Below are 21,177 nucleotides of genomic sequence, written 5' to 3'. Positions count from 1 at the left end.
AAAACGCGAACTCTTCTCAATAGTAGTCTACTTTGGCTTCTCTCTGATAAATGGCCGATTTCTTTGTAGATCAGTGGTGGGCCACTTTTTTAAAGCAATGCTTGACACAAATGTGAAATTAACCCATGACTCCATCCTGGCAGTGGCTGTTCCTTGTTTGTAAGTTTCTTTGGGACTTCCAAGTACTCTACATGTTCACTTTGTCAGATTTACAAAATTGCTTAAGTCTCTATTGACTCATTAAATTTTGTAAGTTTGACGGAGAATTACTGATAAGTGTTCTGATTCTTTATAGACTTTAATTTCAGTCCCATGCTTCCTATCTATGCTTCTGCAAGGTTTCCTTATCTTTTTAAGACCATGAAAATTACTTGGGAATTTTATTACCTTAGGACCTGAGCAGAGTCTTATTTGTTCTCATTTTAGCTTTCACTCTATACTGAAGTTTGCATTTTTAAAAAATCATAAAAATTATAATATATAATTTAGAAGTATAGTATAACATCCTATCCTAGCATAGGATGTTAGTAGAAGAAAAAGTGTTCCTCTATCCTACTGCAAACCATCAACATTTTACTCTATTTCCTTCTGTTTTTCCATTCTGTACCATGTGTGCAGGCATTATCTAAGTGTGTCCACATATGGAGATGGGTTTATTCATTGTCAGAATCACTGTCACGAGAGTTGCATTTCCCGCTTCTAGGTTAATAAACTCCAAATTTTCCAGAGGCACCTCTGTGGGTGATAGGCTCTGTCTGTGGATGGCCCTGCTTTCTTGCTGGCTCGAGTGCCCCTCCTCCAGGCTTCACTCCCTCAGGTGAGCTCTTCACTCTGTAGGACCTTTCCGAATGTTTCATCAATATTACCCCAGAGCTTATTTGGGGTCAAAATCCTTTTGAAAATCTGCTGAACATCATGGATTTCCTGGCTGACAAGTGCACATGTGCAAATACACACAAAATGTGGCATATACTTTTACTGACTTCACAGCCCTCCTGGAAGCCCTCTGTGCACCCCAGAAAATGCCCAGGCCAGTGAGGGTCTGAACACACAGAAGGTGTCCAACAACTACAGTTCTCCTGACCTTTTCATTTTCTTTAAACCTGAGAGAGATTTTCATTACTCTTTCATACTTACCTGTGGTCTCTTTCTAATACTTTATTTTCTCTTTAAATAAAAAGAAAAAGAGAAGAAAAGCAGAAGGCCAGGGCGCTTTCCTGGCACTGAGTCTCCTGTCACCCCACAGGCACCACTGCCAACAGACTCTGTATCTGGAACAAGGGCGGGCCTCAGGAGATCTGCACACTCAGAGTGAAGGGAGGCGTGACCCTGATAGGCATCAAGCTGCAGAGCTAGGGACATATCTTATAGTGAGTATTTACTATGTCGGAAGAGATCATTTGAAATTAATACGGTTAAGTACAATTGCTCAATATCCAACCAAGGGATTTGCAGACTGCAGTGGCTCCGTTTCCTGTGGGAAAGACCTCTGTCAAGTTTCAAAATTTAATCTTCAAGTAATAGAACAAATAAATGTTACAGTTAAACATTATATTTGAAATGTCATCTCAGTACATTTAGATGAGTCAGTTTTTGCACACACATTGTATTCTGCTTTTGTGTCTCTTTCTCTCCCCTGTGTCTTCAGGGTGTGTGTGTGTGTGAGAGAGAGAGAGAGAGAGAGAGAGAGAGAGAGAGCAAGTGAGTGCACAGTAAATGACAGCAGCCCAACTGCATCAGCAGCTTGTCTGTGGCTATTATTTTGGAGAATGACAGAAGGACGGGATGGAGGTGAGTGCAGTGCAGTGTTGTCACAGCATGTGAGCTTGTAAGGGAGGAACTTCACAGGAATGACATGCCAAGAGAAGGAGAAGAAGAAAGTGCTGGAAGCTGAGTTCTTATTTTCTGTGTTTGCTCGTGTTGCTCTCCAGTAGCTCTTAGACCTTTAGGCTCATGGCTCTCTTTTACTCCAGCCCTTTGCCCTTCACCCTCACCTCTCCCCTCACTCTCCCTCCCTCCTTCCTTGGCAATGAGCAGTAACCAGACTCAGAGTAGTGTTTCCTATTTGCAAGGAAAAGAAAGAGAACCTAAGAAGAGAAATAATCAGGGAGAAGAGAACGAGGAGAAGAGAGTGCAACAAGATGGAGATGGGAAGTATAAGAGAAAGAAGAGCAAAATAGCACTGCACAGAGGAGTGAACACTAGGACGGTGCAAATGGATAAAGGTTTCTTAAGGGGCCAAAAAGTGTTCCGAGATTGATAGTGGAGATGGTTGCGTGACTGTGAATTCACTAAAAACCAATGAATTAGGAACCTCTGGATAGCTCAGTCAGTGAAATGTTTGCTTTTGGCTCAGGTCAGGATCCCAGGGTCCTGGGATGGAGCTTCACGTTGGGCTCGCTGCTCAGTGGGGAGATTGCTTCTCCCTTTGTTTCTGCCTGACAATCCCCCTGTTCGTGCTCTGTCAAATAAATAAATTAAAATCTAAAAAACAAAAAAACAAAAAAACCCAAAAAACCCAAAACAAAAAACAATGAATTTTACCCTTAATGGGTGAATTGCATGGTATGTGAATTATGTCTTAACAAAGCTGTTATAGTTGCAAAAAGTGACGTAGGATTTGAAAAATTACATATTAATGTTTCAGAGCACACCAGCCCCTCAGCCAACTTCACCCACAGCAGAGCTGCTCTGCTAAGAGCCCTACTTCAGGCCACAAGGTCACTGACATATCCAGACTCCCTGGCAGGTGGCCTTTCCTTGCCACTAGAAATCTGTCAGATGAAGTTGAAATGCAGGAGAAAGAGATGCAGAAGACAAGAAGCAGCCTGCTGCAGGGCCACCTGACTGTTTCTCTGGAGTTTGAAGTGATGAGCATCAGTCCTTTTTTTTTCAGTTCCTGAACACATTTTTAATTAGGGAAAACCGACAGTTAGCTAGTGGGGATGCCCACTTGTTTATCAATGTTAGAACCCAAATTCTTAACCTCGTGTCACTGTAAAAACAAACCTGTCTTACCTCTAAAATAATAATATAAACTTCTAAATCCTTTTTTAAAAAGGGACTGATCCTAATCCTAAATTCTTCGATAAACAAGGATCCTCTCTTTTCTCTGTAGTTAGTGTACTTCCAATAAAATCCTTCTCCTTTTTTTGCTTTGGCACTTCTCATTTACTAGACCAGAAAAATGCACAACCATGTCTTTCGAAGTATTTACACTGAATGTAGCACATTCTATAGCCTGTTAGTAAAGTATGTAGACAGTATACACATTCTTGGTCTGCTTAAATCCGTCTCAGTCTTAGGCCACAGAGACAGAGGTGCTGAGTAATAACTCACCTTCCCGCATGCAAGGGGTGGCCATATTTTGGAATCTCTACTCCTTAGAGATTTCTGAATCAAATTGATAAAACAATTTTGTTCTGAATCTTGAGCCGTACTTAAAATATAGTAAGAATGTAAGTTACATTTAAAATACGGCCAGTATACATTCTCATTATTTAGAAACTTAAGAATAGTGTGTCTGGGAAGTCAGAGATGTATTTACAGAAAAAAGTTGATTTCTGGAGAGGAAATCTCTTCTCAATGGAAGTCAAATTTAAATTAATGAGAAGTAATCTTTAAGATGCATGATTGATAAAAATAGATTCTTTCTGGATCTTAGTACATTTGTGAATAATCAAGTTATGTAGCAAATTAGCGGGAGAAATTGCCTCTACATGTCTGGGAATGCACATAGTAAATGATGAGTTTTTCCATTAGTGTTAATGAACTGTGCCTGGTTAACTCCCCAGCACATCAGAAGAACAGAGCCCAAATCATCTATCTTTCATATTTAATTCAATTTGTTTGTATATTGCATCTTTCATTCAATGTTTCCCAAAAAGCAATTTCAGGAAAGATAAGATGATAAGAAAATACCTTATAGAGTTGTATATATTGATATCAAAACAAAGAAAATGGAAAAGAGTCTTTGGAGAACTAAAAATTGCTCTCTTGTGTTTTGCGCATGTCTGAGTGTTATCTGATTAGTATTGGTGGCTAACATATTCATACAGTAAAGTGGGAATTCCTTCCTCTGCTTTCAGAAACTGTGAGAGAGAAGAACAAAGCCTCAAAAAAGAAAGCATATTAAAAATAGTTCAAAAAACATACCGTATAACCACAAAACTGATCAAGCTTTGTTGCATTTAAAGCAAAACTATGACACATATATAATTGGAGGAATGTGTGAAAAAAAATGAAAAACAAGAAATAGCAACTTGTATTTATATAACACTTCACTTCCGATATGCTGAAAGAATTATGAATAAGTATTTGATAGTGACTCTCATAGGCTCCTCGGAGTCCTGTAATTGCTATTTTTTCTTTTCTTTATTTGGTAAATATACATAATAGGACCAGATAAGGATTTTTCAAAGATATTCACTGATTGACCTGTTTCAAGAGAACTAGACCACTACCTTCCTCTGCTTCACTCCTGGGACATGCCCTATGAATAATGGACAACTCAAAGACAATTTGATTTCACAGTCATAATTATTTTTTCAAAAGCTGTATATTTAAATCCCAGATAATAATAAACTTGAAACAAAGTGCTTTAAGTTGCTCCAGTGTACTTATACCAAGTATAAGTGGCCAGAGGAACCGGCCACATGGAACTCATTGTCATCATCTCTGCAATATCCATAGAGTATCTACTCACAGATTAAAACCAAACTCAAATGTGAATTCCTTCCTCCCTTTGTTCTCTTTTCCTTCTATCTAAAAATACTGAGCACCTACCATGTGCCATAAAGTGTCCTAGGTGGACATACCACACACACACACACACACACACACACACACACACACACACACACAGATTTCCAGTGAAGGCAAATAAAGGACAGAGATAACTGGAAGGAGCTGAAAATATGAGCCAGCACCACCCCCACCCTGTTAAGAAACTTCCTTTCCTTCCCCACCTTCTCCACACACTACACTGGCTGACCACTCATATCACGGTGTGAGCATCACTTCTTCTGGGAAGTTTTGTGACTGATCTGCTGCAAATTAATGTACCCTCCACTGAAACCCTAAATACTTATCTGTTCTTATTATGCAATACTTGTCATTTTCTATTTCGTATTAAATCATATATTTTCATCCTTGGCAGACAACAAGCTTCTTTTGAGTTTGTGTATATCCTTTATGACTTCCTATAGCTTCTATCATTAGTGCCAGGGACACAGCAATATTTCAGCCAATGTTTCTGGAATAATTAGTCAGTGTAATGGCCTGTTTGTGCCCCTCAACACAATTCACATGTTGGAATTCTAATGTCCAATGTTTAGGTATTGGGGAAGGCTTTGGGAGGTGCTTAGGTCATCAGAATGGAGCCTTCATGAATGCAATTAGAGCTCTACAGAGCTCCCTCACCCCCTTCCACCATGTGTGGGCATAACGAGAAAATACTGGCTATGAACCAAAAGGAGGCTCACACCAGAACACGACCATGCTGACACCTGGATCTCGACTTCCAGCCTTCAGAACTGTGAGAAATAAATTTCTGTTATATATAAGCCATCCAGGCTGTGGTATTTTGTTATAGCAGCCTGAACAGATGAAGACAGTCAAAAATATCACTGAAACAAAATCACATTTGAAAATTGCATCTCTCACTGCTCAATAACTACGTGCCATTTGATTTCCTCAGAGAAAAATGTCTTCCATTACTTAATTCTTTATCCTGCAATTACTAAATTTTTTTTTAACTTAGGAAAGCTATCTTATTACTTTCCATCACATGTGTGCCAGGCACTGGGTGAAGACGCTGGGCCCAGTGATGATCAGACCCCAGTGCCACCTTCGGGAACGCTTCCAATGCTGAAGACAAGTTAATGGACCTGCAAGAGTGCTACAGGTATGCTGGGGAGGGAGCAGGGCATGCTTTGGGGGCACACATGAAGGCACACAGCAAAGACAGGGGGAGCCATGGAAATCTATGAATGATGTCTAAGTTGTGTTACAATGAGTAGGGGCTCACCCAAGAGAAGTGTATGCATGAAGAGAGACTGCAAGAGGATTTCTGGAAGTAGGAAAAGCACATTCAGACACGGTGAGCCTGGAAATCTGTACACAGCTGGAGTTAGATGTGCCTTATAAGCCATGTTAATACTTTTTTGAGGAACAGGAAGCTACAGGTGGTGTTAGAAGCAGAGTGGTAAGACCGTCTGCTTAACGTCTGGGAGACCAGTCTGATTGCAGCAAGGGAATCAGACAGGAGAGAGCTGACCAAGTCACTGAGAAAGAATGGCATGAAGTAAAGTGACACAATTGAGACCATTTAGGAAGCAGAATCTACTGACAAGACCAGGTGACTGACTACATGCCAGGTCTAAGGGAGCAGGACAGGGTAAGGATGCTTTCTTACAACGCAAGTCAGGTAACTGTATAAATGACCATATCATGCACTGAAATTCTGGTGGGGGCAATGAATACAGCTTTGAACAAAACAAGACTGAGGCACCAGGCAAGCATCCAAAAGCTGGTGCTCATTAGGCAGCTGGCTATACAGGTTTCTGCTCAGGATTGTCTTAGACAAGAGGTATATGGGAAGTCATGAGCATTTAGATGTCACTGAAAACATGGTAGTGATCAGGCCATGAGTTTGCAGAATAAGCAGGAGAGAAGTGGTTTTCAGCCCCTGTGCACACTGGAACCACTTTGAGACCTTTAAGGCAACCCCACAACCTGGGTCTCACTCCACGTCAGTAAAGTCAGTGCTCAGCATCAGGGCTTGTACAAAGCTTCCCAGGTGATTCCATTCACAGACAGTGTGAAGAGTCCCTGAAGTGGAGTGATGAGAGGGAGGGATTCTGGGAAAGAGTATGATAGGAGTAGGTCATGTAGGAAGCCAACAAGGAGACTAAGAAGAAAGAGAAGGACATAGAAGGTAATGTTTCGGAAACCAGGCAAAAAGAGGTCAGGAACAATCTCTGCAGAAAAGCAGGACCTGGAGAGGGACAGAAATGACCACAGGGTCCAGCAACAAGGGGGTAGCAGGTGACCGAGGGAAGTAGCCTCAGAGGGCCAGGTGGACAGAAGCTCCATGACACACCTGGTCAGGAGTGCTGGAGGGGCAAAAAGGGAGGGGCACAGCACCCCTTGGCATATCTGAAGGTGAAGGCTAGAGGGGGGACATGGAAAAAGTTAAAGAGGGACTTGAAGAAAGTTTCTTTTTATTTTAATGTAAGAGATTTAGGTATGTTTAAATTTTTATTTTTCTGTTGGATGTTTCCTATATACAAAAAGACCAAATACACATGTATTTTGTCTAAAACATAACTATAAACAAATACCTGCATACCTGGCATCATGGCCAAGAAACAGAACACTGCCAGCACTGCAGAGTCCCCAGTGGGTCCTGTGTCAATCCCTTCTTCCCTCTATCATTTCTTTGCTTTTACTTATAGTTTTACCAGCTTTGTGTAGATCCCTATATGATAGAATTTGGTTTCGTCTGTTGTAAAACTTTATACAACTTGCATCATGTAGAACACACATTGTTTTGATGCTGCTTTCTTCACTTAACATGATATTTGGAGAGTCCCACACGTCCCTGTGTCTGGTTGTAGTTATTCACGTTCTCTGCTGTGTAGTGTTCCTTTCTGCAGATGTACTAAAAGTATGTTTAGATTTTGTGGGGAGGATGTCCTTAGAAGGGAAGTAATTGATTTATAGGCAGACGGGTGATGAGGGCTGGGGGCAGGTTCACACACCGGTGCCGAGCAAGAGGACTCCTCTGTTCTGCCCACAGGAAGGAGGCATGACTGGACAGTGATTTTTTTTTTTCTGTAGGAGCTGAGGTCAGTCTGAGGCAGGGAGCAGAAGAGCTGGTGAAGCAAGGGACAGGAAGGACACAGAAATTCTATGCAACAGCTACAGTAAGGGAAGTGCGCAGACCCTCCCAGAGCGTGTGAGCCCAAGCAAGGGTGGCAGGGCCTCAGCTGGCCTGACCAGTGGCCCTAGCTGTAGCATTTCCACAGCAGTCATTGACCGCTTCCTGGATTTAACAGCAGGGGAGGGAGGTGGTACTGAGTGTAATGATCAGCACAAATCCCTATATTCAAATCTGGCTCTGCCATTTCTTGAAAAACCAATGGCCAATCCTCTGAAACCAACCACGGTTTCCTCATCTATAAAATGGAGATAATATGTATCATGAGATTCTTTTTGTGACGGTTAAATACAACATCATATATCAAATTCTTGGCACACAACAGAAACCTAATCTTGAAGTGTCAAGAATAAAAAAAAATTTCTCAGTGGATTATTAACAATGAGACCACAATGTCATTGTTAGAAATTAAGTGCTCTCGATATCCATATCCTGAACTAGCTGGAGAGCACTGATAACCTCACGGAAAGAATGCCTAAGACTCTGTATTAGTAACATAAGAAGGAAAACCTAGCCTTTACTTTCACTATAGAAGTTATCTTAGTAGTAGACATCCACCAGCATAGGCACGCAAGAAAAACAACCACCAGGATGAACACAGTCAGACCCGAAAGCAACATGAAATGTCTACTCTCAATCTCTTTTCTGAAAGGCTATGAAGGCAGAGCCAGGAAAGGTTGGAATCCTTTAGGAGCATGGTGGTGGCTCCAGTCACAACATTAGTCTAATCTGTCAGCCTTCATCCTCCACTATTACTGCCCAAGTCCCAGCTCCAGATATTTGAAATTTCATGCAACCACACACACATTTGTTCTGCATCTTTGCTACTCTTTCTTCCTGGAACACACCTTCTTTGCCCCTTTGCTTCATTAAATCTTACTCATCCTTCAGGACTTAGGGAAGACACCATTTTTTCTGGGACACTTCTCCTGAAACTCTTCGATTAGCTCCAGGTACCCTCACAGGACCACCCACACAGAGCTACCCAAACATACTATTCTCGTATCATTTAACTAGCATTATAGATATTATTCATCTCCTCTCCTAGACTGTGAGCTTCTAGAACAGGAACAGATCTATACACTGCAAAACGCTGGGCATATAAAGAGCATTCAATAAATTCTTGTTCAGAAAGGATGAAAACTGTATGATCAAGAGATATACATAAGCCATCCCACATGATATATTTTTATTAAAGGCATAAATAATTCTTTTTATTGAACATCTAAACACAAAATTTTAACTGTTTTTTAAGGCATACATTTCTACAGTGTTTTTTCTCTTTAGTACCTAGCTATTCTTTTCAAGAGAAACCCTTAAAACACATAAAAATTTCATCAGCCACTTACATGGCCTTATTTTTAAATATCGTTAAGTAACACCAGAAGTCACTGATTACATGAACACCAAGAACACTTTGTTCTTCTTGAACCCTGCCATCTGTTTTCATGTGTTATAGAAGAGCAGGACTTCAATTGCACACAAATGTTCACATCAAGGTCCAGCTATATATTTAAATTTATCTAGTACTTCCTAAGGATCCTAGTGCAGACTGTTTTGTTACCAGGACAGCATCCTTCCCCGCAAAGAGCCTCCTTTCCAAGCCCGACCCACACCTCTACTAGAGTGGCCCGCAGTCAGCCCATTGCCGAGTTCCCACCACTTACTGACAACCCTAATTATACAGTCACAGATAACGAGGGAGAGCACTTGGTTTCTCTTGCCACCAGTGTCTAGGCTTGATGTTTTAGAAGGTCGGTAGCCAGAGAACACTGTGCTGAAATCCTTAGCACTTATCCCCGTGAACAAAGATTAGAACCTGTTGGAAGCGACTGTCAAAAGGAGCCATCCATGATCTGCTACAAGCGCAGGGGCGCCAGAGTGGCTGCCCACACGCAGCTGGCCCGGAAATGCCAGGCACCGGCTCAGAGGTTTTCCTTGTGCATGGGCTCTAACACCAGTTTGCTGTTTACTGGAACACGGCTCTCAGTTCCTTTTTAAAAGACGGTGTTAGTGTTTCTGAATTACCAGCAAGGAATTCTTAGATAAACGTGTGGGATGCGAGAGAGAGGCAGGGTGTCAGGCTTGTGTGCATGTGGATTCCTGTTCAGGAAATACTCAGAGTAGTGGTATATCCTATTCTGTTCTGAGATTTTGTCATCTATTTTACAAGCTAGTTTAAATAGCACAGAAACCTGGCCAAATACCATTTGATGGAAGACTCATGCCCACTGTGTGCATGAAAGACTTAATTCCAGGATAAAACCATGGTTTTCCATGAAATAGAAATTTTATTAGAAGCATTTAAGTCTGCTTTCATTATCCTGATATCTTTCCCTGCAAGATCTGTTGTCTCATAGAAGGAAAAGTCATTTCTCTACCTCACTCAATGTTTGGCATAAAGGAAGCAAAAAGAGAGCAGCAGTGGGTAATATACTCCAGAACATAGGGCTCTTAATTGCTAGTTCGGTAAAACTTCAACATTTTATTCTGTTCTATTTGTTTATTATTAACCCATGATAGAGACATGCAAAGCAGATTACAATCTAAGATGAGCACTATGGACTGTGAGGTTCCAGTGAAGGCATAGGTGCACACAGGTGCGTTTACAAGTCACTAGACAGATAGAGCAACACCAGGCCTTAGTACTGGGAGACCCGGAAAGCTGGCCACCTGCCTCCTGAGCTGGTTGACCGCCCCGGGGCCTGAATGAGGCCATAAACAGCCTGCACCCTGGATGTGTCTGCTCTCTCTGCCCTGCCATTAGAGGTCTCTGGAGAGGTAGGAAAGGCCGGGCAGCTTCCTTCCAGCTCAATGTCACTGACTGACACGTCAGACTGTCGAGGGTCCACATACAGAAACATGTGGGGATGTCTGCAGGGAGGGCCACTGCAACACAGCTGAGGTAACCTTTCTTTGCAAGCTTTTTTTTATTGACATAGACCTTACATTCAAAATGCATAGATTGTAAACTGTTTTTACCAACTGAACGCACTTGTCATGTGCACCAGATCAAGAAACAGAATCTGGCCCCAGAAACTCCTTCCTCCTTTTTCCAGTCACACCCCCAAGGGTAACCAGAGCCCTGAATTTTTATATAGTCTGTTTTTGTATCTTATATGAATGGAATCATTTGGTATTTACTGTTTGTGTTTGGCTCAGAGATTTCAGTCAACATTACATTTGTGAGCTGCATCCACACTACTGTGTATAGTTAGTTAGAGTCGGTGTGTGCTCACTGCTGTACAGCAGCCATTATGTGAATGTGCCATGATTTATCCCTCTGCTGTTGGTAGGCATCTGGTGAATTCAGGCTTGGGCTATTATAAATGGTGCTGTTACAGACATTCCTGTACAGGTCTTCTAGTGAACTTATGCACACATTTCTAGTGGGCATATAACCAAGCAGAGAATAGACATATTTTTTAAAACAAATTTTAGTATTCACTACATAATTGATGTTTACCACATTGTATAAATGGCCTCCAAGATCAAAGCGTGGTTTATTATACCTGAATTATCTGTCCTCCATTCATACTTAAACCTTCTGCAGCGTGCATTATTATAATTGAGGTCAATGGCACTGTGTCTATTTTAGTAATCAGCATGATCTTTTGGGATACATAGCACCACATTATTTACTTTGTATTATTGCTCTGGCATTTCTAATGCAGTCCTAAACCATCCTCAATTGCACCCACTGTTATCACTGAAGGAATGAGAAAATTCACTAATCGCAGCTAGTTCTTATAAATAGGCAATGTACCTCTGCCATCTGGCTCCACATAAAGAGGAGCAAATGAATATTAAATCTGACATATGTAGGCACTGAATTATAATAACAGAAATTAGAGTATGTATATCATCAAGATGAGAATAATTGAGACAAAGGGGTAATGAAAATCATACCTAGCTTAATATTTTCACAACCAGAGTCTTTATTTCAGATTTCAGATTCATAAGTTTTTTATTGATAGTTCAGGTTTTACAAGAAATATTTGAACTGCTCCACATATCAAAGAGGAGGCAGACATTCAGGAAGCTCACATTCTTCTTTATTGTCTAGAGCAAATTATGAGCAACAACCAAATTGTCTTTAAGAGTCCCCTTCTGGGGATCCCTGGGTGGCTCAGCAGTTTAGCACTGCCTTCGGCCCAGGGCGTGATCCTGGGGTCCCGGGATCGAGTCCCACATCGGGCTCCCTGCATGGAGCCGGCTTCTCCCTCTGCCTGTGTCTCTGTCTCTCTCTCTGTGTCTCTCATGAATAAATAAATAAAATCTTAAAAAAAAAAAGAGTTCCCTTCCTTCTATGTGTGTGCATATGTGTGTGTTTGTGTGTGTATATTCTGGAGCTGGGAATCAAAAATGTACAGTTTGGAAGGGATCCTGAAGATCATTTTGTATTGCTTTTCCCTCATGAGGAAACTTTTCTTAACAGTCTTCTTAACAGCTGATTATCCAGATGGAATAAGTTTGTGGGTAGTTTTGTCCTGTCAATTCCCTTTCTGACCTAAATCTTCCTTATCTATAAGGCAAAGACATAATTTCAACTAGCACTTCAGTTCTACACATGCATCCAGAAGTAGTTATAAGTGAACATCACCCACTTGCCAGCTGTGTGTGCCACAAGAAGACATAATTTTTCCAGGACTCACTTTCTTCATTCATAAAATAGAGACAATAAAATTTATATCATAGGGCTGCTCTGTGTATTAAGATAATGCATGTGAAAACATTCTGCGAGTGGTTACATGATATGCAAATACAACATGTTATTAATTGGTATTTTTATCTTGTATAAGAGGCTCTTTCCAAAGGAGAAACATCAACATTCAAATTTTGTATCAAACTTAGTCCACCCTATTGTTTGCACTGCAAGTAACTTCCAAAAATCAGATATACTATCAGCATTATCCTCATAGACAAAAGGCAGACAGGCGTTGGCTATATAACCTTTTAATAGTGGTACTTATCTAAAAATTAAGAAAAGAGTCTCCAAAAGAATGACATATTTTGGCTTTATATCTATAAGAAAGAAATCACAGAGAATGACAAACTAGTCTTAGGATGTTATTTCTTAGGGGAAGAAAAAAATCCATTTTAAGTTAAATTATAGAGTTTCCTATGTATTTAGATTAGCAAGAACAAGCTGACAATTTGAGCAAATCAAGGAAGTCACAGCAAAGTGTGTGGCATCATATTCTTTTCTGCTGTGCCTAGTAGATAATGGAAGGATCATTAATCTTGATTCTTGAAGTGTCTTTAGGAAAGGGACTATTTCAATCCAGTTATTTCTACTAGCAACAGTTTTGTAGTTATGGGTTACGTTTGGAATACAGATCCTGAATGCAAGATATTCACATTTTAACACATAGTGAAATTTACATATGAGTAAGTTCCTTGCAATGGTAGTAAGTTCTGTTCAGGCAGTATGCTTTAGTTCTTAAGAAGATTATGCTGATAAATATCACTTAGAGTAAACAGTATGGTAGGTGATCTAACCAAGAAGGAAATGACAAATCATGTCCAATCACCTTGTTTTGCAGCTTGGAAAACTGAGGCCCAGGTATGATGTGAGCTTACCCTTTGTCTAACCACTTGAAATTAAAAGAGTATTCTTAAATTACTTTTAATTAAGGGCTACATGCACTTGAAACTTTTTATTTTGAAAAAAACAGATGGAGAAATGAAACATTCCAGGTAGGTGATAAAGGAATGAGTTAGGGACAGATGGGGCTAAGCAGGGAAAGATAAGGGAAAGTCAGGCTCCCAGGAATCTGTGGGCTCCCATAAACCTCAAGGACACCAAAAGGCCAAGAGTCAGGCTTCTACCCACCCCAAGAAACAGAGATAAGACAGTCAAAACAGACAAAAACAAACCTGGCTCCCTAGCTCCAAAATGTGAGGGTTGACGGTTACTAAGTAATCACAGAAACTCACCAGACCAAATAAATAAATCATTACGGTGTTATCAATAGTCCCTGCTCAAACTATGACTGCACAAGAATCTCAAGGCCGTGGGCTCCCTGGCTAGGTTCTCAATAAAAGACTGCCACCAAAAGCCTTCAGTGGCTACCCTGTCAGGACATCTCTCACTTCTGAGAGCTTTCTCTGTATTGCTGCTTAATTACTTCCATCACTTTGCTCACTCTCCGTTGTCTGCGAGATTCATTCTTTGACTATGTGAGACAAAAACCTAGCTCTCCCGTATCATAGGGATGATTATGTGTCAAGATCAGCTAAGAATTTTGCATCCGAAATGTCTGTCCTAATACTTGCTTAAAAGGAGCCACTGGAAGTAGTACATGGTGATGGAGATGAATGAGAAGGGCCAGGAAAGTTTGCAAGGAGGTGTAATAGAACACCCATATGCACCTAATATCAAACTAGCTTTCTCTCAGGATGCAGTGGGAAAGAATGAAGAACTGCAGGCAATGAGAAAAAAAAAAGAGAGAGATATGAAAGACAGATGCAGAGGATCCAATGTCATTTAAAAGAAATTTTAGAAGAATATAGAGAGCATATAAACAAAACCTTACAAAATATTTGGAGAAAGATGATTGGATATGAAAGAGGATTTTGACATAAAAACTGTGAAAGAACATATAGTAGTACAGGTAAACTAAAAAAACCCCAAAAAACAAAAAAATCATATCTAGACATATGCAGGGAAATTTTAAATTTCATATATATGTAAACACATAAAGATATTCTATAGGAAACCTTGACAAAAGGAGCGCAGACTACCTCTGCCACCATCAGTGGGACTGGCATTAGACTTTGCCAACATGACAGGAACCAGAAGGTGATAGGAAGCAACGCTGATGAGACTTTGAAGAAAAAGGTCTGGGCTTAAGACATCTATCTCCTCTCAGACAGATTTCATGATAAAGGTGCACAAAGATTTTAAATATAACATGCAGGTGCCACAGACAAATTAAAACAAACCTTGAAAAGAACTGTGCCAGAACAAGGAATAAAAGACATTAAATCAATAAGTAAGTGAAGGGGATTAAGGAGTACACTTGCCTTGATGAGCACCAGGTGATGTATGGAAGTGTTGAATCACTATATTGTACACCTGCAACTAACATAGCACTGTATGTTAACTAACTAGAATCAAAATAGAATCTAAAAAATGCAAAAACTGCATTGTAAAGGGCTGAAGATACCACTGGGACCAGTAAAATATATAGAAATAAGGGTACAGGGTTGTTTTAAGTATGACTGTAAAATTGTTTGCTCATTTTTGTTCTTTCCAAGAATTGATTCTATAGCTTAAAAATTGAAAAGGAAGAAAAGAGTATGGTATTATAATCTCAAGTTCAATTAATGCAAGTAGGTATGGTGGATTAGGGAAAAAAGAATAGCATTTAGTGTTTCAAGTTTTACAAAGGAAAGCCAGGCTAACGTTCTTTTCAAGTTTTACAAAGGAAAGCCAGACTAACGTTCTATATTACTTTGACAGTTGCATAAACATAGTTTAGGAATGCATTGGAAAATGTCAGACTAACCATTAGAAAAACTAAAGACCTTTCTTTTATTTATTAATTAAAAAAATTTTTAAGACCTTCCTTTTAAACTAGAACTTACTAACCAACAACAAAATGCTCTAGGAAAAGGAAGGGAAGAATGAAAGAAGGTGCCTTCCCTTGCCCCACAACCATCATTTAAGAAAAAAAAAAGGCAAAAACTATGGCATAAAAGAATATGCACAATTTATATAACAACTATAACAATATCTGCAAATAGGTCAAATTCTGTTATTAAGAGAGGGACTCTTGTATGGGATTTTACTTTTAAGACAGTTATATGCTTTTCACAAAAAGCACACCCAAATAAAATGATGTGAAAGGCTAAAAATAATAGAATAGACAAAGATTTTCTGAAAATTAAAAAAAAATCCTGTTTGGCACTATTAATATGACATAATGCAGAGAACAGGGAAAAAATAAGGATGAAGAGTCATTTCTAATTAATACAGAATCCATAATACACACAATGATCATAAAACTTTTGTACCAAATAATATCTAATTAATATACCTGAGAAATTTTTAACAAAAGGAGAAGTTGTATATGCTGTCTTGATTTTACTCATAGAAAACACACATATATGACAAAGTCTGAAAAATGAAACAGATTTAAGGCATATAAGTTTGTGGTTGGAATATGAGTGGTCTTTATTTATTCTTGAATACTTCTGTACATTACCCAAAGTTTTACTATTGACCATGGATTACTTATTCAATAAAATGGTATCAATTCAAAGTAACATGGTAAAATTTCTAATTTTTAAGAGAATGGACTTTGTCTATATTTTACTTTGATTTTTAAAATTTTATTTTATTTTGGTTTTTAAGGTGATTTAAACTAAACAGATATCATCATTTTAGCATACCATTAATTTCCATAAACTGGTCTCACACAGAAATAAAGTAAAAGTCACATCTACTTTCATCATAAGGATATAATTTCTACAACCTTGGCAATCCATGTAATTTGAAATTTTGTACTTAATAAAATCCTTAGAGTATGCCAAAGGATATAGTCTCTTTGGAAATCAGTGCCTCAACTGCTATAAAATTAAGCATTCAATTTATGCAACCTTCTTTAAAGAAAGGGAAAAAAACTAGAATTCTTACACAATTATTTCCCAATGAGTAAAATCAGACGTGTACATTAACCTTCAAGAATTCTAAGTAATGGAGAGAAGTGATTTAAAGACCTGAGGCTGATCTTTCATTACTTTATCAATTCTTTTACTAAATTGAGTAATTAATCATGTTATTTTGAGAATTAAAAGTGTTACCCAAAGTCAGATCCTCTTTTTCTTTTTACTTATTAAAGTAAAAATACATCTTCAAGTTTATTTTTAAATTTCTACCCAGTTCAATTTCACTATGTGGTTACATAAAGTCAAAGAAAATGACAGCCCAAGCGACAATGGAATTAGATAAACGTGAACACATGTCATAAAGGTATTCTCTTGGGATCCCTGGGTGGCACAGCAGTTTGGCGCCTGCCTTTGGCCCAGGGCGCGATCCTGGAGTCACGGGATCGAGTCCCACGTGGGGCTCCCGGCATGGAGCCTGCTTCTCCCTCCTGTGTCTCTGCCTCCCTCTCTCTCTCTCTCTCTCTCTGTGTGACTATCATAAATTAAAAAAAAAAAAAAAAAAAAAAAGAGAGGTACTCTCTTGGCATGATAAAGTTTTAACTGAAGGTGACAATAAATTAAGAAGTACTGTGCATATAAAATTAAAATCATGCCTTTGAGAATCCTTTTGAACACAGTATTCCAATCAGCCACTACAAATTCACAAATTTACAGAGCCAATAAAAAGACATTCTACACAATCTTTTATTTTCTATGGATATGAAGGAGAAAGTGCTATTATGATAAGGTAAAACAACAACAGAGAGAAATAAAATTATATAATATTAGCTTAACTATTATTTGGAGGGGGGTAAATCAAGTTTTAAAACTAAGAAAATATGGCAGATTGGAAATTTAAATTTATCCTTTCTCCTTCATAATAAATCCCTCCTTTCGTTTATTTTTTTTTTAAGATTTTTATTTATTTATTCACGAGAGACAGACAGAGAGAGAAAGAGAGAGAGAGAGAGAGGCAGAGACACAGGCAGAGGGGTTCCATGCAGGGAGCCTGACATGGGACTCGATCCTGGGACTCCAGGATCATGCCCTGGGCCGAAGGCAGCGCTAAACCACTGAGCCACCAGGGCTGCCCTCTTCTCTCATTTCTTAAAAAAAAAAAAAAAATCAAATAAATGAATGAGAGGGTATAAATGCATAAACACAAAACAAAAGAGAAAAAAATGACAGCAGATAAGTAGATATATTTTTTAAGCTGGAAAATGGATAAGGCGACAGCCAAGAGTCTGCAGAGAGAGGATGGCAGAAAAGCACCCAGGAAATGTTTGGGAGCATTATGTCTGCTGGAAGGAACTTACTCAGAAGAGGAAGTTCACTGCTGGTGGCGGGCTCCTCGGCCATGGCTGGGTCCCTGCCTGACCAGTTCATGAAACTCACCAAGCAGGCAGGCCCCAAACATGCATGCAGAGGTGCGTACCAGATTTCTGATGCCTCGTTCTCAAGAGTGAACATGGAGAAGGGACTGCTGAGATTACAGAAATGTCCTTCATATAACAGAAAGAAGCCAACCAACCTCACCAAAGCCCAGTCAAAACACAAGTGTCTGGGTGGAGGAAAAAAAAAAAAAACAGTGCAGGGAGCAGGAAAACAACAGCCTCAAATACTGTCAGAGAGTTAAAAAAAAAAAAAAAGACACACGATCCATCAAATAAGAACAGGATGCAATAAAAGTAAAAATAAAAATTAAAAAAAAAAAGAATCAGAGAATAAGGATGTGTTTTGAGAAACCGAAAAGATAAGTCAGAGTACAATTAAAAACTTCAATCAAAGGAGCGTAAGTCAAGGTTGAGGAAGTAGTCCATAGAAAGGAACGAAAGACAGGGAAATTCAAGCTGGAGGAGGACATGGAAGGGCTGGTGCGGGCATGCAAGCAGAGCACACAGAAAGGAGGTATCACTCAAGAAATACCACAGGAACATTTCCCAGAAACAAAAGGCCTGAGTTTGCAGACTGAATCTATGAATGCAAACTCATTTCAGAACACCACTGATAAAGAGAAGGTCCTGAAATCCAGGGCCTGAAATTCTTGCAGAGGATGGGGTGGAGGAAGAGGAAGACCAAGCTTTTCCTGAAGTGAAATTTGAAAGGCAGCTGACTTCTGGTACACAGAGGGAAAATGGAGTGATACCTTCAATATTCTGAAGCTGGAATTCTATCCATAAGTCAATGACTATGGTTAAAGAGAAAGAAAAGATATTTTTGATATTAAAAACAAACAACCCAACTACTACCTCCCACAAATCCTACCCCAAAAACTAGCTAGGAGAAAATAAACCAGGGAAAGACTTGAAACCCAGGAAATAAAGCATGTGACAGAAAGAGGGCAAGGGAATCCCAGGAAGGAGGCTCCCTACGGAGAAACCGGTTCACAGTAGAGGGAAGGCAAGGACAGGGAGCTGGGGAAGGTCACCAGGAGTGGGGAAATGATGACTAGGCAGGCCACTAAGGGGCCCAACTGTGGCTGAGAGAGACTTAGGAGGAGAGTTGGAGCCTGGGTGGCAGGGCTGGGAGGGATCAGAGGCTGGATGCAGGAGTTTGTGCGCAGAGGCCGTCCTGCCACCCAACTGGGGAGTGTTTGCTCAAAATGCACCCAACGGACAGGAGAACAGCACAGCAAATTCTTGAAGAGGAAAATCTACTTCTAAGAATGCCAGGAGATCAAGAGCCAGAGAAGTTCAATAGGCCCTAGTCGTATACCACATATACATACATCACACACATACACCTACACCACATATACACACACACACTCCCACACCCTATCTGCACTCACACACACACACACCACACATGTGTACACACCACATTCACACACACCCCACACATACATACATTCTATGAAACACACATACCGCACTGGCAAAATAGTTCATAAATCATGAACAGAGGCTGAGTTGTGCCATAAATTTCCATGAACAGCACTCAAAATGTACAGTGACGTCCTCACTTGTGAGCAGTAGATGTCCTTTTTTTCATTTGTGTGGGGTTTTTTGTTTTAATTTGTATTCTTTATGGTGCAATGCCAGCAATGTGTGTCCTGTATGCCACACAGGAACACTGGGGCAAGAGGTCTTTGCCTTGTGACAATACCTGGCTCTCTGTGTAAAGAATGTAATTATTAGCTCCTAAATAAATTACCTTTGTATGTTTTCTTTAAGATTTATATTTATTTGAGACAGAGAGCAAGAGAGAGTGAGAGCAAGAGAGCAAGCGAGCGAGCATAAGTGGGGTGAAGGGTAGAGGGAGAGGGAGAAGCAGGCTCCCTTCTGAGCAGGGAGCCTGATGCAGTGCAGGGCTGTATCCCAGGACCCCAAGATCATGACCTGAGCCAAAGGCAGATGTTTAACCAACTCAGCCATCCAGGTGCTCCATCTTTGTATGTTTTATGATGCAGAAGTGGATCAAGTCTTTCTGAGTCTATGTTCTACTCATTTATTATTTTTAAAGATTTTATTTATTCACGAGAGACATGGAGTGAGAGAGAGAGGCCAAGATACTGGCAGAGGGAGAAGCAGGCTCCATGCAGGGAGCCTGATGTGGGATTTGATCCTGGGTGTCCAGGATCACAACCTGGGCAGAAAGTGGCGCTAAATCGCTGAGCCACCCGGGCTGCCCCATGTTCTACTCATTTAGAAAGAACAAATTCTTGTCTAATCCCAGACCCTGGCTTAAAGTAAGTTTACAATTTAGAGTCCCAATATTGTCATCTTTAAATATTTCTATATTTCTGTGTTAACAAACACACCTACTCCATTTTATTCACTATGTAAATTCATTCAAATAACATGCAAATTGTGTGATAATTGTGTGCCAAAAGTCCTATTTTCATACAGATAAGAACTGATGCAATTTTTCTCAAATAATGGCTTATACAGATTTCACATGAACTCCAAGCAGCTTTGAATATTACTGTTAACTCCTTGACTATTTCAATGAAAACTAAAGTAAACCTGTCTGAAATCCATCTAAAAAGGACACCAAGAGTCCACCTGATAGCTTAAAGTGATGTATTATTTTCAACTGTCATCAGCTGTATCCTGATGCCACAGCACTCCTTGTCAGCTCTACAAGACACCAACAACTTATTTAAAGAGAATTGTTTACTTCCTTTCAAAACACCAAACCTTCAATATCAAAATCAGAAATTCTGACATCAAATGGTAAAAACAAGACTCCCTCCTCGCAAGCACTTTGTTGCCTAGGAGGATTTTGTAGAAGAACAGCTAAAATCACTGTCCTCCTTAATGTGCGGCACTCTACTTCCAAGTGTTCCCTAAGGCTTGGGAAGCAGAGGTCAACTGAGCTGTTTTATGCAGACCTCAGTGAAGCTGGAGGGGTTTCTAGTTTTATTATTTTCTTCCTTTTTTTATTTTATTTTTATTTTTTTTTCTTCCTTTTTTTAGATGTAAAAATACTTGTCTAAAACTCTTCTAGAGACTATAAAAAGCATTTTGTAGAAGGATGACTACTTGGTAAAGGTACCTATTTATGATAAGAGAAAAAAATAATTTTAGAATATGCAAGTCTAACCTAACATGCTTCAGGAAACTCAAGCTAGGGAT

The 21,177-nt window shown here is 39.7% G+C and overlaps 1 protein-coding gene across 4 annotated transcripts in view; it reads right to left on the bottom strand.

Moving 5' to 3' along the window:
* The window catches only part of L3MBTL4 (L3MBTL histone methyl-lysine binding protein 4), a 446,630-nt gene that overhangs the window by 143,253 nt on the left and 282,200 nt on the right, over positions 1 to 21,177 (bottom strand). The window lies entirely within an intron of this gene.

The sequence above is a fragment of the Vulpes vulpes genome, chromosome 13 (genome assembly GCF_048418805.1).
Source record: "Vulpes vulpes isolate BD-2025 chromosome 13, VulVul3, whole genome shotgun sequence".
NCBI classification, from domain to species: domain Eukaryota; kingdom Metazoa; phylum Chordata; class Mammalia; order Carnivora; family Canidae; genus Vulpes; species Vulpes vulpes.
The sequence above is the reverse complement of the archived record's forward strand: the minus strand, read 5'-3'. Positions and strand labels throughout refer to the sequence as shown.